This window comes from Hipposideros armiger, unplaced genomic scaffold (assembly GCF_001890085.2).
Source record: "Hipposideros armiger isolate ML-2016 unplaced genomic scaffold, ASM189008v1 scaffold_114, whole genome shotgun sequence".
Lineage (NCBI taxonomy): Eukaryota > Metazoa > Chordata > Mammalia > Chiroptera > Hipposideridae > Hipposideros > Hipposideros armiger.
In genome coordinates, this window is record NW_017731464.1 from 2,362,577 (window position 1) to 2,380,901 (window position 18,325).

The following is an 18,325-nucleotide window of genomic DNA, read 5'->3' on the forward strand; positions in this document are numbered from 1 at the left end:
ACTTCTCCTGTTACATACAAAGCAGCTCAGTTAAATAGTGCTTCAGAATAGACTCTCGAGTTTTCAAAGCTAGGCGAGATTGGAGTAATCAAGGCATGCCTGTCATGAAGAATTATCCATGAGAAAAAAAAAAAAGCAATCTTGGCACAGGAGCCACTTTAGAAGTAAGAAGATTTTCTTTTTATCAACCTCAATTTCTTTTCTAAGTATGGAGAATGCAAAAGGCAAGAAATGGAACTCCACAAAGAAGCCAAAGGAGAAAAATATGACTTGCAAATTCCAACCTGTCTTAGTAGAAGCTGAAGAGAGACAGCGGGCTGCTGGTGAACCAAGTATACAAAGAACCGCAGGGAAGGGGACCAAATGAAAAAGACCTGTGAAAGACGATGGAGCTTCCTGTCCACAAAAGATGGCTCAAGACAATAGAAGAGTAAGACTTCGGAAGAAGATACCAATTCACCCATTGCCCTCCAAACTGCCATCAGTAAACCTGATTCACCAAAACACTGTGAGGGCTTGGTACCAGCAGTTAAAGCTGGGCACCAAAGGCTTGAAATCAGAAGCATATAGGAGACTCTGTGAGTATGCTTACCCTAATCAAAAGGATATTCCCATCACAGCAAACGACGCCAAGATCTTGACCACATCACAAAGAAAATTAAAGGTGGAAAAAGGGAAAGTGACTCAGGAACGTTCTGATCCTTTTAAAGTGACTGCGTCCCCTGAGGAAGGGGCGACTGCTCTTGAAGGAATGGACAAGGTTGTCATGACAACTTCTGCCGCAGATGCTGTGTTTGCATCCTGGACCAGAATGGCAGCAAGAACTGGGAAGATGGAGGCAGTGGAATCACCACAGGAGGCTTCTGGTGTCAGGTGGCGTGTGGGTCACAGGCGAAGTCTCTCTGCAGATACAGAGGGTTGGGTCCAGCTAGAGTTGTATGCTGGGCAAGCCTGGGTTCCTGAAAAACAAGGGAGAGTGTGTGCGCTCTTCTTGCTACCTGCTTGCAACTTTCCACCCCTGCATCTGGAGAACAGTATGTTGTGCCCCAAGTGTGTTTCATAGGAATAAGGTGTTGATGAAAAGCCTTCGGTGAGATTGCAACGCCAGGAAAAAGGGTACAGCTATGATTATAATTCATCGTAGAAAGGAGACGACTATCAACTCCATGGTGCCACTGACAACTGAACTTCAGGCTGCTCCACACCCTCCATGCTTTCTACTTAGAGAGGGCACAGAGACTGGTGGGGTGCAGATGTTACCCTCAGGCCCCCAGCGGTGCCTGCTGCTTTGTCCGTTGGGATACAGTCATGTTTTAAAGCAGAACAGCATTTCACAGACTTTATCATTCATTGCAATTAATAAGATGGAAGTCAATACTATCACATGATAGGCATTTCTGAAATAGAAGTGACCTCGGCAGCTCTTAAAAGTGGTAACTTGAGCATTCATTGTCAAGGGATTAAGTGAAGAAACAATACTGTGATCCCATGCTGGGTTCCCCGCCTCAGAATTCTGACTCTTTCAGGGAAGGCTGCCTTCTAAGTTCAATGACTTCAAACTCTTGAGTGTTTTAAGACAAAGGGAACGCTGTTATTCTCTCCACTCCCTAAAACACATTCCTAATATACAACACAAGATTTTTTGAAGTTTTCTTAACCTATGATGTGTCTCTGGGATAAAAATACAGGGCACTTTGTCATTGTTATTTTCACTTGTAACTGTTTTGTATATTTTTACTGATTAAAAATGTTCAAGGCTACTTCTGAATCATAAATACATAATATGTTTAAATGTATATATGAAATAATTCACCTATTTAGGAAACTGTTGTAGGCAAATAAATGTTAATAGGATTAAGCCAAAAGCCATTATTAGTGATCAGAATTTTTCAGCGTAATACACACATCTTATTCCAAAAAAAAAAAAAATTATCCAGGAGGTGCTGAACATCTGTCAAAACCTCTCAGCTGACTTTCAAAAGACTTAATTTCCAGTATTAAAATGATCTGTCAATAAAACATGTAGTTTGAAGTGCTTCATAAGCCTTAAAAATTCATGCACAGGTAGCATCAGCCTATTAATTTTTTGGCCTCTTAAGCACTCAGCTCAAAGGTGGAAGATTCTAGTTACCAAGCACCTTGGCTTCCTCTGGATTTGACTCCAGGCTGAATTCCCTTGAGCCACACAGATCTACATCCCTTTCTCTGAAGCAGGAACCCCAAGGAACCTTCTCGAGTAACTTATGAAGAATCCACGCAAGTTTCTTTGGAAATAAGCCACCCTAAGAGCAGGCATATTATTGTACGTACCACCAGCCTAGCGTGGCAGAGGTTTCAACTGCAGGGTATTCCTACTTCATGTCCTTTTTCCTTCACATCCTGGAATCCCTACAGGCGCTAGAAAGATAGTGAAAGTTCAGGCTGGAACAGGAACCAGTTTGTATCCCATCCCACATATTCTTCTCACCATGTAATGCAATGTTGACACTCCTCCATCATGAAGGAATCTATATTCCCTCCCCTTAAACTTGGGCAAACCTTTGTAAATCCCTGAGCAATAGAATTGGGTGGTGTGATACTGCATAACTTTTGAGACTGGGTTATAAGAGTCAATATGGCTACCATCTATTGTAGTTCTTTTTCCAGAAATGCACCCTGGGAGTCCTAAGTGGACCTGTAGGAAGTCCAGCTACGCTGAATCGGCCACACTGGAGAAACCACTAAGAGATAGGTGAAGTCAAAGGAGCCCTCAGATCTTTGCATCTTCCCAGCATCAACCACCAGACCTATGAGTGATGTTTCAAGTGATTTTAGCCCCAGGCTTTAAGCTGCCCCCACAGAAGTGAGTCTTCCCTGCTGTGCCCTGTCGAAATTCCTGATCCACATAATTGTGAGCATAATAAGTGATTGTTTTACATCATTTGAGTTTTGGAGTTATTTGTTAAGCAGCCAAAGTAACTGGAAAAAGAGAGGAGGATGTTATTTGCATATCAAATTGTAAAGTAGAACATACTGTTATAAAGGCAACTTTGAAAATATTTGATTCATTATGTGTTATTAGTCCTTCTCTGCATTATGAGAGTCTCACAAGATGCTGGGTTCACCTGTAAAGCCTTGGCTACCAGCCTGGGTGGAACAGAATCAGTTTATGAACTCTATGCTCTTCAGTTGAAAGGGATTTTGGGTGTCCCATTATTGTTCTGTCACTGAGACTTCAGGTAAAATAAACTGGAGATTGCTACTGTGCCAGAGATGCTGGAAGAAGGCAATCCTTTTACAAAGGGACTTTATGACAAGTCTCTTTGCTAGATAATAATTGCATATATGCATTTTAAATTGTTCCCTTAAATTGTGCCCAGAATTGGATTCTGTGGAAGATGTAGCTTTCCAGACTTCTGTATGAGTTTTAATGTTTTCAGCTGTAAGAAACCAAATACCCTATTTAAAATGACTTTAATAGGGCAATATTATTGTAAAAACTATGTGTAGTGTCAGATGGGTACTAGACTTAGTGGGGGGATCACTTCATAAATTGTATAAATGCCTAACCACTATGCTGTATACTTGAAACTAATAAAATAATATTGCATGTCAACTATAATTAAAATATATAGTCATGGAATATAAAGTATAGTATAGGGAATATAGTCGATGGTATTGTAATAGCTATATATGGTGTCAGGTGGGTAGTAGACTTGGGGTTATCACTTTGCAAGGTGTGTAAATGTGTAATCACTGTTCTTTGGTACACCTGAAACTAATTTAAATAGGGAAATTGAGCTTATATGACAAGAAGTCCAAAGTAGAGCAGCTCCAGAACTGGTTCCTTCAGTGGCTAAACAATGTCATCAAGGATCCAGATTGCTTGCACCCTTCTGCTCTGTCATTTTTGGTGTGTCCTATCCAGACTAACTCTCCTCATGGTCCCAACATAGCTACCACAGCTCCAGGCATCAACAGGCATACAGGACAACAGCCAGAAGAAGAAAAGAGACTATTTCTTCCATATCTACTGTTTGACTTAGACTACCCATGGTTTACCCTGTGAAACTGGACACAGGGCCCTTTCTGAAGACGTGGAAGTGGCCAGCAGGGAGTAGGACGTAGGCATCATCCATCTGCTCTAAACTCTAAATCTGGTTAGAGAACATAGGACACACTGAATGAGAAAACTACTCTAAATACTCTCACAGTATTTCAAGTTTCTCTCTTGCTGCTTCCTGCTTCCTCATTCTGAGGATGCCATAAGGAATAGTGTCTATTCACAGTTCTTGCTACAGTGTCCCCAGCTCCTGGGAGGAAATATGTGACTCAGTTAAAAACCTAAGGCTTATCTTTTCTAACAATCATGGGTACAAAGTGCCCATGTACAATGAGCACCTTTTTTCCAGGGTGAAGTGCAAAGATAAAGTAGCATTCCTATCTTGATTGACGCTCCTTGCAGTGAGCTGCTTTGCAGTTCATGGAGGAAGGTCCAAAGCGAGAAGAGAGGGAAGTATTTACCATTTATCAAGCTGCGACGAGTGGCTGCCACTCATCTTTTAGAGCAGGGAGCTGGCACGCCAAATTCAGCCCACCACGTTTTTGTGCATGGTGCACAAGCTAAGAATGGCTTTTACATTTTTAAATGGAAAAAAGTGACAGTTGCATGATGTTCAAATTTCAATGTCCATAAAGTTTTTTGGAACACGGGTAAAGTCATTTATTTACATATTGTCTGTGGCTGCTTTCCCACTACAACACCAGAGTTAAGTAGCTATTACACAAGACAAAATGGCCTGTGGAACCTAATATATTTATTATCTGGCTCTCTGCAGTACAAGTGTGCTTACTCATCTTGGAGTAAAAGCCCTGATGGAGCCCCCAGGCACTGCGTGGAGCAGTGCCTGAAGCCTTCAGAGCAGCCAGTATCTCAGCCCCTTTGTAGACCAAGTTCTTTCTTCCCATCCGAGCAAGAAAGGAGCAATCTGTCCAATCTACTTAGAACAGGGTTCTCTGGTTGGCTGCACATTAGAATTACCTGAGAAGGGGGAGCTTTAAAAAAAAACAAACAAACAAAAAAAAACACCTATTTTGGTCCGCTCCCAGACCAATGAAAGCAAAATCTCCGGGAATGGGTCCAGGCATCCGGGTCTTTCAAGCTTTCAGGTGATTGCAAAGTGCAGTTAAGCTTCTAGCAGTAGTGCTCAAGCTTATTTACCAAAGTCGGGCCTGGTTTCTGGAGCTTTTTCTAAGCAAACACCATCACCCACCCTTGAGCAGGTGTTTTGGGAACAGCACATGAGCACCATGCTAGGGTGGAGCAGGACAAGAAGACGTGGAGAAACACGCCGTGGTTAACCCCTACCTTTCATTTTTATAGGTGTACAGCTAAGTGACCTCACCTGTGTACAGGTGAGTTCCTGAGGTTTCCCAGGCTGAGGAGTCCTTGCCAGCAAAGCTCTCCCCATATCTCATGCCAACTCTTGGCAGAGAAACCACAATGTCTCACCCTCATTGCCACTCACTGGTTTATTTTCCTTCACCTAAGATGGGTACAAGCAAGAGTTTGGTCTTGCCTCCCCCAGGGACAGTGTAGATGCACATCTTTGTCCGTGGCACCAGAGACCTCCCGCCTCCTTGGCATGCAGTTGAAAATGAGCCACATGCCTTCTTTCCTTTAACAATCTTACTGAACACCGGTTTACCACACTGTGGATTTTAAGAATACAATCACGAGTAAGGGCCCCAAAGGAGCTCATCGACTAGGGGAAGAAACAGCCAAATGAGCCTACTGCTCTGCAATGCTGAAGGATCGCCCTAAGGGAGCTCTACAGGAGACCTGGAGGGATGAGTGGGGGAGGGGAAGTGACCATCCCCCCAAGGGGAGGATATGCTTGCACAGGTCTTGGAAAATTCCTTTTCAGCTCAAGGAAGGCATTTCACGCTGAGGATCGAGCTTTTACAAAAAATATGATGGTTGAAAAGAATGAGATGGTGTGGCTGGAGCAAGGGGAGAGGGCTGCCAAGGGTGGGCAGGAGTGGAAGCTTGAGAAGGAAGCTGGAGCCACTTGGGAATTGAACCGGCAGTCCTGTTGCTCACAGGACCAGAGAAAACTGTTGGCGTTTTTCAGGACAGGCATGAGCTCCAGAAGAAAGGTAGCAGAACAGTGGACACTCCCATTTCTCAGGATGAGATGTGATTAACTGCTAAACTACTGCTGTGGGGGTGGGTACAGAGAGGAAGAGTTGGATTCAAGAAGTAATTCAGAAATGCAGCCAGCAGGGCTTAGATCAAAGCAATGGGTGGGGCCAGGGAGTCTCTGCCACATCCACCCAACCCCCTCCCAACTTTCCAAGGTTCCACCCTGTTCTGTAGCTCTGCTCCCATCCCCAACCAGGGCCAGCAGGCGAGAACACCAGGAAGAGGAAAAATGGATGCTGTCAGAGGTTTCTCAGTTTTGATTGTGTTCTGTTTAATACCTATTGTTGTTAAGCCCCCCAAAAGCTCCCGTAGCTACCCTTCAAGTTGGATTTTCTGATAATGGTTTCATGTGCTTCCACTATAGGCCATGATCACAGTGCTGAGGGTCAGTGGTACAGATGAGAGGCCATGTTGCCCAATGGTAGTGCCCGTGAGCTCTGGTAGCAGGCAGGTCTGAACTTGAACCCTGGCCCTACTACTTACCAGCTGCAAAACCTGGTCAACTCATAACTTCTCTAAGTTAATCTCATCTGTCAAATGCACATGATAATAGTACCTACCCTCAGGAGGGTGTAGTAAGGATTAAGTGAGATCATAAACCAAAACATTCAGCACAGAGCCTAAAACAGATTGATAGATTTGAGTTATTGTCATTATCTGCATTTGAGGCCCAATGAATATGCATTTATTCACTCATTCAAATTAACCTCAATATTTATTTAGGGCCTTCCATGTTCCAGTCATAGTTCTGAACATTAGAAATAAAATGAGCAAGCCGGCCGAGTGGCGCGATGGTTAAGAACTGGCTTGCGACGCCAGAGGGCCCCGGTTCAGATCCCACATATGAGGGCCAGTGACACTGCCCTCCACAGCTAAGATGCTGAACAACAGCTCAACCTGGAGCTGGGCTGCCGTGAGGCAACTGCGACGGCATATGCTGCAGCCCCTGCTGCAGTGAGTTGCCATGGGCTACCGTGTGTAGCCAGCAGCCAGCGTGAGCGGCCAGCAGCCGCAGTGAGCGGCCGTCCAGAAGCCGGCGACTGGTCTGCCTCGCCCGGGAAGAGCGCAATGATGGTGCCAACTTGGGCCAGTGAAGCAACGTCCTCCACAACAAGACTGAAGAACAAAAAACAAAAAACAAAACAAAACAAAACAAGACAGCAACTTGTCTGTTTCCCTTCCCCCAATATCCCAGCACTGTTCCCATCCCCGCAATTCCCCAATTAAAAAAAAAAATCTAAAAAAAAATAAGCAAGAAAGTTAAGATCTCTGCCCACTTGGAGCATGTTATTTAGGAGAGAAATAAGCTATACATAAGTAAAGCAGTAATTACAGGTTGAGAAAGGTGAAAAGTAAACAGGAAGACATCAGCAATATGATGAGGCAAAGACAGACACTGACATGATAATAGTTTCTTGAACATGTCATTTCATCCAAGAAAAAAAAAATTGATGTAGCAGCAGTGTGAATCGTAGTACAAGGTGGGGGTGGCTTGATAGGTAGGGGCCAGATTGTATCCAACCTTACAGACCTTACTAGTTAAGCAAACACCATCTCACTAAGTTAGATGAGTTAGATTTTATTCTAATTCAGTGGGAAGCCATTAAAATATTTCAGGCGGTAGAATGACAATTTACTTTAAAAAAAAATATCTGCCAGTTGTAAGAAGATTGAAGGAGGGCCAGCCGAGTGGCTCAGTTGGTTAAGAGTTGGCTTAAGAGCACAAGCTCTGAGCAACAGGGCTGCCGGTTCAATTCCCACATGGGCCAGTGATGCTGTGCCCGAGCTGAGCTGTCACTGAGCTGCCCACAGGTGGCAGGATGGCTCAGCTGGTGTAACAAGACTGAACTCAGCACCTTGAGCTGAGCTGCCGCCCGGATAGCTCAGTGGATAGAGCATGCGCTCTTAACAACAAGGCTGCTGGTTCCACTCCCACATGGGATGGTGGCTATACCCAACCGCAACTAAGATTGAACACAGCACCTTGAGCTAGGAGCCACGAGCTGCCCACGGGAAGCCAGATGGTGACTGGCGCCCTCCACAATGAAGACTGAAGAACAACAACTTGGCTGGTCCCCTCCCCAATTCCCCAACACTGTTCCGCTCCCCCAATTCCCCAATAAAATCTTTTTAAAAAAAAAAAGATTGAAGGAAAATAGGAGTGTGATAGAAAAATCCTTTAAGAAATTCACAATAGATGTCCATGTGAGAGATTATGGCTAGACAAGGATGATGCAGTGGAGATGAAACTCAGTGTCATCTCAAATATGCCATGGAGGTAATACTGACAGTTTACTGAGAATTCAGAGATAGGGGATGGGGAAAAGGGAAGAATGAAGAATAATTTTATGATGAGGAATTTGAAGAGTCCCAAATAACATATTACTTTTTATGTATGCTTAAAAAAAAAAAGAAAGAAAGAAAAACGACTTGTAGAGTTTTGGCTTGAGCAGCTATGTGGGATGATTTACCATTTACCAAAATAGGAAACACTGAAGAACCAGTCTGCGGAGGAGTCCTTAGTTCTGTTTTGGAAAGTTAACGTTTGAGATGGTTTATCGACATCCTGGTGAAGGCATCATCAGTGTGTTTGCATATTGGAATCTGGAGTTCTGTGATGAAGTCAAAGCCAAAGATATAAATTAGGGAGTCATCAGCATATTGGTGACACAGGGTAATATGCAGATGAGACCAAGGAAGCACACTGGGAAGGGGTTGCCAGAGGGTTTGAAAGTAAACCAGAAGAGTAGATCAGGGAAACTAAAAGGGGCGATTGTTTCAAGCACAAGGGAGGCTAGACCTGTTGGATGCTAAAGAGCCCTCTAGTAAGAAGAGAGCAGAAAAGCAGCCATTGCGATGGCAGGAGGGACATTATTAGTGACCCAGGCAGAGCTGCTTCAGTGGAGCAGTAAACACAGAAACCAGATAGGAGCAGGGTGAAGAGCAAATGCGAGGTGACCAAGTGAAGGCAGGGAGCACAGAACTCTCCAAAAGGTGTCCTTGAGAAGGAGCTAAGAACCAGATGGTAGGAAGATACAGGGTCAAATGTGAATATATTTTGCTTTGTTTTAAGGTGGGAGAAAACAGATCCAGGAGAGATGATAAATGCATGGAAGAGGGGTTAACCACAATATTTGCTTAAAGATGGGCATATTTCACTCTGTACTGAAAGGGAAGGAGAATACAGTATGGGTGTGAAGACGCTTATAGGTCAGGTGTCAGGAATTTCCATCCAAATCCATCCATTCTCTGAATTATGAGGTGAGGTTTATCAGCTGAAGAGGGCAGGGAAAGACATATGAGGTTTAAGAGTATAAAACCTTGGTGAGTTGAAAAGCACCCTTACTAGGGAAACATTGTGGGGTGCTTAGGCTGTGGTGAATGCCTGTGTAAGGGAAGGGAGAGAAGAGACTGTTGAGTGATTTTCCCTGACCACATTCAGCTGCAACATGAATAGCTGGGTTCAATTACAGCTGTGATTGTGCCAAGAAAACATAGCAGGGGAAAGAGTGATAATAAACCACTGATTCTAGACCAAACAAGGAAGGAAATGAAGCCCAAGGGAGAGATGGGAATAATGACAGAATCATAGGGTCAATGGATGGGCGGTCCTGAGGAGATCAGGGAATTCTCAAGTGTGAGTGCCAAAGCCAGGGAGCCAGCAGAAGAGTAAATCATTCTCAGGAGGGGATCCTTGAAACCAGGTTTTAGAGGTGAGAGCAGTTGCTGGCCAACAATGAAGTCTAGGGTATAACCAAGAGAGTGAACGAATGAATGCTGAGCCGAGTTGCAGGAGGAAATTTTTGGAGGTGAGGTTAAGGAACAGAGAAGCCAGAGTGTTGGATGGATCATAGATGTTGAAGTCACCAATAATAATAAAAGTAGTGATGGAAGGTGAAATGTAAAGGGAGAGAATCTCAGCCATGAGATGGGACAACATGTGGATGGCAAGAGGGTACCAACTATAGAGAAGGCAGTTTTGGTTGTTTATTGGTTAATTGGTTGATTGTTTATTTTAAGGAGGAACAACGTGAAATGGTTTGGAAGCTGGAAATGTAGTGTAAGAAAGACACCTAACTCTAGCTCCTTGTTTATCAAAATGTATCCATCTTCTTTGAAAAGTTTTCCAAAAAGTCTGCTAGGAGATGGGCCAAAATGTTACTGTGTAACAGTAACATTGGCTGTATAATAAGTTAGTCAGAGAAAGACAAATACCATATGATCTCATTTATATGTGGAATCTAAAGAATTGAGTAAATGAATACTGTAAACAGAAGTAGTCTTAGAGATACATAGGAAAAACTGATGATTGCTAGATGGGGCGGGGGTGGGGATGAAGGAGAAGGGGAAGGAACAACATAAATTGGTAACTACAATATGGCCTCAGGGATAGAAAAGACAGTTTGGGGAATATAATCAATAATGTTGTAAATATTTTTTAGGGGGCCAGATGGTCTCATATCTTGTTAGGGAGACCACTTCATGGACGATATAGAGGCCTGACCACTGCACTGTACATCTGAAGCTGCCGTTGAGTAATATAATATGTCAACTATAATTTAATACATATATAGTCATGGGATGTGGAATATAGTGTGGGAATGGAGTCAATGGAATTGTATACATGTGTATGATATCGGGGGTGGGGGGCAGTGGTTGGGGGGAAGGGGGTTGTAAGGGGTGAAAAGGTTAACTATTGCATTGTTTTGTACACCTGAAACTAATAAATAAAATTTTTTTTAAAAAAAAGTACATGCTCTGGTATATGGTGATACATAACCAACAACTTCAAAACTTAATGGCTTAGAATGTCTTTTATCTTGCCGACAAATCTGCAACTTGGGCAGAGTTCAACAGGGACAATTCCTCTCTGCTCCATTCCATATCAGCTAGGGTGTTTCAAAGGCTGGAAGCTAGAATAATCTGAAGGCTCATTCATTCACATGTCTAGCAGTTGTTGCCAGCTGGGATTTTAGCTGGGGCTGTGACTGTACCACCTAAACATGGCCTCTTCTTGTGGCAGCTTGACTTCCTCACAACACGGTGGCTGCGTTTCCAAGGGTGAGCATCCCAAGAGAACCATGCAAAAGTGATATCAACTTTTAATACAGCCTTGGTAATCACATCTTACTTCCACTGTAGTCATAGGCCCACCCAGGCTCAAGGTGATGGAACAGACTCCACCTCTCACAGGAGGAGTGCCACATTCACAGTGTAATAAGAGCTTACAATATGAGGAGAAATATATTGGTGAGGCCTTTGAAAAATACAATGTCATATTGACTCATTTTATTTCATCTTTTGGTAGGATGGTGCCCAGTAAATTAAAACTTTATCTAATATGTTTTTAACCAGAAGTCTGATTAAAAAGTTGTTAAAGTCTTTCCTGTTTATAACAATGGAAATAAGGAATCTTTGAGCACATTTTCGTTTTGGGAAGAATCACACAAGTAGCCCATTTTAGTTACGTAGTTACAAAGAAAGAATTCATGGTTCTAGAGAGCAAAAGGAAAAAAAAAAACTATCTTTGCCAAGCAAAAAAACAAGTAATCACACACAAAGTCCTAGGCTCCATTCTATAAGCAGACAGAATTACACTGCTCTTACCCCACACTCTTTGATAACAGGAACTTCAAAGTCATTGGAAAATAAGTGGGTAAATTTGACAAAGGGCCAAGGAGCTTCCTAGAAGGAAGGGGATCAATACTTTGACCTTTCCTTTAACATTCAAAGTTATTGCAGCTGTTTGGTGAGGATCATTTCTCCATGCTCCTGATCTCTATGGTTATTTCAGATTAGGACCTAACTCAACTCTAAAAATAAAAATAAAAATAAAAATGGTGGGGTGGGGAGGAGATACATCAACATTATTTGGCAAGACTAAACTACTAGGTCATATCAGGAATATTTTAGAACTTTTTGCTCCCTATTCATTACCATAGAATTTTCAAACTCTTGAGTGACTGATATACACACACAGATTTTGCTTTTGGCTTCTTTGGGTTGTCCAACATCACTTCATAGCAATATTAATCCCTTCTCTAAAAACTAAATCTAAAGCCATCTGTGGCTCCTGAGAGAGACCAAGAGTTGCACTTTCACCAGCTATGCTGGGGATGAAGGAATTAGTCAAAACTAGCAGATCCACTTGCTTAAAACTTTGTTTTGTTTTGTTTTGTTTTTAATTTTTATTGGGGAATTGGGGGGATGGGAACAGCGCTGGGGAATTGGGATGGGAACAGACAAGTTGCTGTCATTTTGTTCTTCAGTCTAGTTGTGGAGGATGTTGCCTCACTGGCCCAAGTTGGCACCATCATTGCGCTCTTCCCGGGCGAGGCAGACCCGTCACCGGCTTCTGGACAGCCGCTCACTGCAGCTGCTGGCCACTCACACTGGCTGCCGGCTACACACGGTAGCCCATGGCAACCCAGTGCCACAGGGGCTGCAGCCTACGCCGTCGCCGGTGACTCACGGCAGCCCAGCTCCAGGTTGAGCTGTTGTTCAGCATCTTAGCAGTGGAGGGCAGTGTCACTGGCCCTCATATGTGGGATCCAAACCGGGGCCCTCTGGCGTCCCAAGCCAGTTCTTAACCATCGCGCCACTCGGCCGGCCCAAAACAGTTCTTTCGTGATGCATTTTCCCCCATTTTTAGAACTTATCACTGCCAGTGGCACAGAACTTTAGAGACAATACTTTTGACCATGTTAGTAGTATGACCACTTCCCTTGGAGGCCCCCCTCTCATTGGGATCTACCTTTCTTTAATTCAGGATTCTCAGGAGTAAGAACATGCTAATCTTGTGAAATCTTTATCCCCCCTGGCCATTTGGCTTCCAGGAGTTTGGTTTTGTTTTAGTGTTAGAACCGGATGCTTTAATCTCAACTAACAGTGCTCATCAGAAGAGACTAGATGACTCTGGAAGTCAGATATCAGAGGATTGAGGGTTCAACAAGAATCATCTTGTTTATTTTTTTAAAGCATTCTTTTTATCCACCACCCCCATCCCAAAGGTGTACCCCAATAACATGTAGGAAGACATGCTCATGAGAGAACCTCGTTTCTAGAGCTGTCCTGGGATGGCACCAGAGATCTACTAGGCAGGTGATCAATTTTGCTTCCTAGTTTCAAAGGGAAGCTCCTGTTTGAATTCCAATTTGGGGCCATCGGAACCTTACCAGGAGTACAGTCTATCTATGTTTTGTCCCACTGGAGTCTCACATAGGAATGGATTGCTATCTTGGAACAATTCCTTAAAATTATGAACATAGTTCAGGGTAGAAGTTGCTGCCGTGCCATCTTCAAAGCCATGTACCTATGAGGTCTTTATCACTCAAGTCTCTGGAAAGCCCTCAGTTGGGATACTGAGTATTCTGACCTCACACTAAGACCTAATGCCCATCAGGTGATGTTTTGGGAAGATGCTTTTTCTTTTTTGCCTGCAAATCTTACATCCTGAAGCATGTTTCAATAGGGAATGAAGAAATGAAACACTCGTGGGAGATTAAAGAGGATAGCCACAGAAGTTTCTCTCCGTTTGAGCCTTAGACTCAGGCTTTTAATCTAGGAGTTACAAGTTGCACCTCTCCTCGAGAGTAATGAGTCTGTACTCTGGGCACCTAGAGCCTCCTACCATCAACCACAGGGGCCACCTGGACCTACCAGTTCCCTGCAAGATGATATCTAAATGGCCCCAGCACAGATGTCATGAAACAATGCCAGGTCATCAGTTAAGAACCCCCGAGATGCACCCTACTTATTTGATGAGCAGCCTCTGAACATTTACATTTCATATACATTGATTACAGCAAGGGTGGAGGTGTGCCATGGCTGAGAAGAACCTAAGGTTATAGACTTTGATATGTGAAGACAATCAACTACCATCTAGTCAACATTTCATAAGGCAATATTAATGCCAAAGTAAGCCAATTCATGGGCTCAGGGCTCGGGTTTATAACAATCTATATTGTTACTTCACTGAGAATTAGAAACTGTCGCCCACCGACATAGGCCCTTATACTGTTGTTTGGGAACGACTGTTTTGACTGGCAGCCATGACAAGAGGGAATGGCTTGCAGGAGCTAGAGCAGCGAGCCAGGCTTGTAGCCAATACAGGATGATTTTTAGTGGCTTCCTCTAACACAGTGGTTCTCAACCTGTGGGTCGTGACCCCTTTGGGAGTCGAACGACCCTTTCACAGGGGTCGCCTAAGACCATCAAAACAAAAAGATACTTACATTACAACTCATAACAGTAGCAAAATTACAGTTATGGAGTAGCAACGAAAATAATTTTATGGTTGGGGGTCACCGCAACATGAGGAACTGTATTAAGGGGTCGCGGCATTAGGAAGGTTCAGAACCGCTGCTCTAACACATTAGAGTTTGTCTCTTCTGCACCATAAAGGGACTTAAAGATGTATCAATGTTTATAGCAGGATTTCAAGATCTAGGCAACACTCCACGTTGTTAATTTGCTCTGCAGGACACGTGCTTAGAGGCATTTTCTAGTCCTCCACATTTCCAAGTTCTCCACAAGGAACACCGGCGTCACCTGCATTTAAGATCATCTGCACCTGTGGGCTGTTTGTGGCAGGGTTTGGGGCCGCCTCAAGCAATCCAGCTGGATGTCTGCTCCTTGATCCACAGGAGTGATTTAACTGGTGTCCCCTAATTTCAGTCATGCCCAAAGCTAAAATGGGGTCTGTGAAACCCTCAGAAGCTATTATCTACTTCCTTGTTACAAGTTCAGGCAGCAGCGTCAAAGCATTCGAAAGCCCCGGTTTACAAGTAGGAAGGAGTTGGGCTGCGACGGAATTCCCGTGGTTCCCAGCCTCGGGGAATGAAAGCCAGCTGACTGAGCAAAAGGCCTAAATCCCTCCTCTACCAGTAAGTAGTTATGTTGCTTTGAGCAAGTCCCAGCTGACAAAACATTTCCTCCCTTCTAAGGTAGAGAGGTGTTTTGTAGGGAAGAATACAAAAGTGTGGAAACATGTCACTGTGAAATGCTGGAGCTGGGATCAGGGTCACTTCCTTTGGGTGATCACGATTGCTGATGAGAGAAGCACTGGAATTGACAAGGCCTGTGGAATCCTTGCCAGATTAAAAAAATTGTTTTGGTTCAATTAAGTTTAGTTCATGATATGCTGAGTCTCGGTAGAAGAATAATCTTTAGGCCTACAAGAATACTCAAGTTTTTCACTCATATTTGCTAACAGCCTGGTACCCAGGTAGCACTTCAGAAGGCAGCATTCCCCAAGCTTCCTAGAGTAGAGAGATGTGGTCCTAAGCGTTCTCTAGCGGCCAGCTACAGCCAATAATGGCCTCTTGCTCCTTCAAAGCTCTTTCATTCCGGGAACATTCATTCTTATCTAATTGTTAGAGGTTTAAGACAAGAGCCTCCATTTTAGTCACCTACTGCCCAGGAAAGAAACCAGCACCCTGAACTTCAGGCAAAGCTTATGGCGAGATCCGTGCTCATCTCAGTTCTGCTGGGAACCTTCTTATTCTGAAGCTGTGGGTCCCGCACCTAAACTGGCTTAGAGGACTGAGTGGGAGTCCTCAGTCATCATCAATTCAGTGTCTGTCACTCAGACCTCCACAATCCCAAGAGGAGTTAACAAAAGGGCATCTAGAAGATACTGCCTGGAGCTCAGTCCCTGGAATGGCAGCTGCTGGCCCCATTGTTCAGGAGGGGAACAATCTGAACGGAAGAAACACCTACAACACATGGCTTAGGTCTCAGGTTCATCTCTTTAAGGACCCAGGTTGCTTTCTCTTTGATCTGATGGTTTTAGTAGGCTGGCCCGGTTATCATAGAAGACAATGATAGCTAAGAAACAGCTGTAGCACAGACCACAGACCCCAGTCCCACAAGTTTTCCAACTTCTGATTCACATGCCTTATGGGGCTCCTGCCTGCGGCTCTCCCCCAGCATTGACATTGAGTTTCACGGGATTGGGGTGGGGAAGCAGCTTTTGAGACCCTGCTCTATCATTCCCTCTGAAGTTGGGTTATTATGGGGCACAGCAAGCTCCTTCCTGTTCTGTTCTGTTGGATAAAATAACCAAAGTTTCCCCTTGACCCCCTGAGCTAAGGGCGTGCTGTTCCTAGTATCCTCTTCTGAGGAGGATAGTAAAAACTCAAAGCAGCAGAGGGCTCTTTATGCAAAGAGGAGGCCTCAGATGGGGTCAGTGGGGACATGCCAAAATAGGCTTTTGTTGGGTGCAGTCCCCTTAGGCTTTAGCGAGATAAAAGAAAGATAGGGAGACAGGAGCATCTTCAGGAATAAGGAACCCAGAGAAAAAGCCAACTTTACAAGTCTGAAAATCCCACAGCAACCCCCTTGCCCCACCAAGAGCCCCCGGCAGGCAGTCCAGGACTACCAGAGCCTAACCACCCTGGGGAACGTGGGCACCAGTCACCCAGCACAGAACCCCCAGGGCAGCTCACGCCAGCCAGGCCTCTCTGAGGAGAAAGAGGAGCAGGCGCAATCTGCCTTTTTATACTACTGCTTCCTCCCCACCTTCCCAGTTAACTGGAACTACACCCACCTGGGCCTGTGGCGCCTTACCTGTCCTGCCCCCATCAAACTCTTATTGGGTTTTCTGAGCTGATGAGGGGCAGCTGGGGCCTTCAGGGGCCAAGGCCATAGATATTGCTAAGCAGGTGGAAGGGATGGGCTTGAAAACAGTTCTTTAAGGCAGGGCAACTTACCTTGAACAAGAAAACCACTCAGGAGAGGTCCCCGCATGCCTTTGGGGCAGCCATGTGAGAGAAATTCTTCTCGGCGATAAGCCTGAGGATTCAAGCGGGGTGACCAACTCGTCCCTGTCTGTCTTGGACTGTCCTACTTTTTACACTGAAAGTTCTGCATCCCAAAAGAGCCCTCAGTCCTGGGCAAACTGGGATATTGGTCACCCTGGCAGAGGAGATATGGTGACTTCCCCTAGGTTAGGAGAAAAAACTCCATGGTTCCAGGGATGCCTGGACTGGCCTCCCACAATCGGTAAGGGTTGGACAGGAAGCTATTAGGAAACATTCTGCTTTATTTAAACCCTCTTGAGTCTTTCTAAACCACTTGGCTTTGAAAATTACCTTAGACGTATCCCAACTCTGCCTATTTAAAGACAGGAAGCATTGCTTATTACTCTCAATTTAAATTGTTTTAATTTTTAGTAAAAAGGCTAAGGTTTTGGGATATTTGTTAAATGTGTGTCTCTGTACACTGATTATAAACTCACCAATTGTGTCAAAAAAAGTATTACAACAGTTTGATTGTAGGGGCCTGATGCTAAGAAAGGTCAAAATGGTCCCCTACCCCAAAATGGTCTCCTACCTCAAAATGGTCTCCTACCCTATGTGTACACTGGTACTTGGGTTCAGGATAAAAGCCTAGAGATCCTAGAGGAAGGCTGGTTGTGAAAATAACACAGGTTGATGTTAGCACCCTTCCCCAGCCAATCTGGCACTGAGGGCATACCCTGAGAAGATAGCTTTGTGTATAAGTGGGTATGTATGGTCTGGCTGTGCCACCAAAGAGTAGAAATACTGGGAGCCCTGTCCTCCTTAGGCACTGAGCATTCACAGCTGAGAACAGCCCTGAGAGAGAGGGCACTTTTCCCTCTCACGACAAGGGAGACCACGGCCACACCAGCGTTGTCAGTGTTAAAATGATCCCCATTGGCTTGACTTAACATTTCTGCCATAGAGGAAAAGTAAATGTACATTTGAAGGCTTTGGGGACTCTCTATTCCATTTGCTGATTTACTGGGTTTTCCACCACCTTTCCAATACTTTGCCTCATTGTTGTCACTTAAGTTGTGTTTACTACTTTAATAACAAAAATTTTAAGAATTTCTCCTCTACTCTTTTGTTTTTTGGAGTGGGGCTATTTGTGGCTTACAGCATTGGTTGATGATAACTCACTTTAACCCTTGGTTCACGGGTGGCCCTCTTTTATCCATTAAATTATATAATGAACACACTGAGTACACCATCCAACCCCAAGATCTAAAATATTACCAATAACTTACATATACCTACATGCTATTTCTCCTCCCAACTTTCATCCTCCCCCACCCTATTCCCAAAGGTGAGCGAGCAGTAGCCTCAATTTGTTTTTTTTATCACCCCTTTGTTTGCA

General features: G+C 44.2%; 1 pseudogene; it reads left to right on the forward strand.

The window, feature by feature from the left end:
* The first annotated feature begins 208 nt into the window (after window positions 1–208).
* LOC109385393 (developmental pluripotency-associated protein 4 pseudogene) lies at window positions 209–1,094 on the forward strand (annotated as a pseudogene).
* The last annotated feature ends 17,231 nt before the right edge of the window (window positions 1,095–18,325 follow it).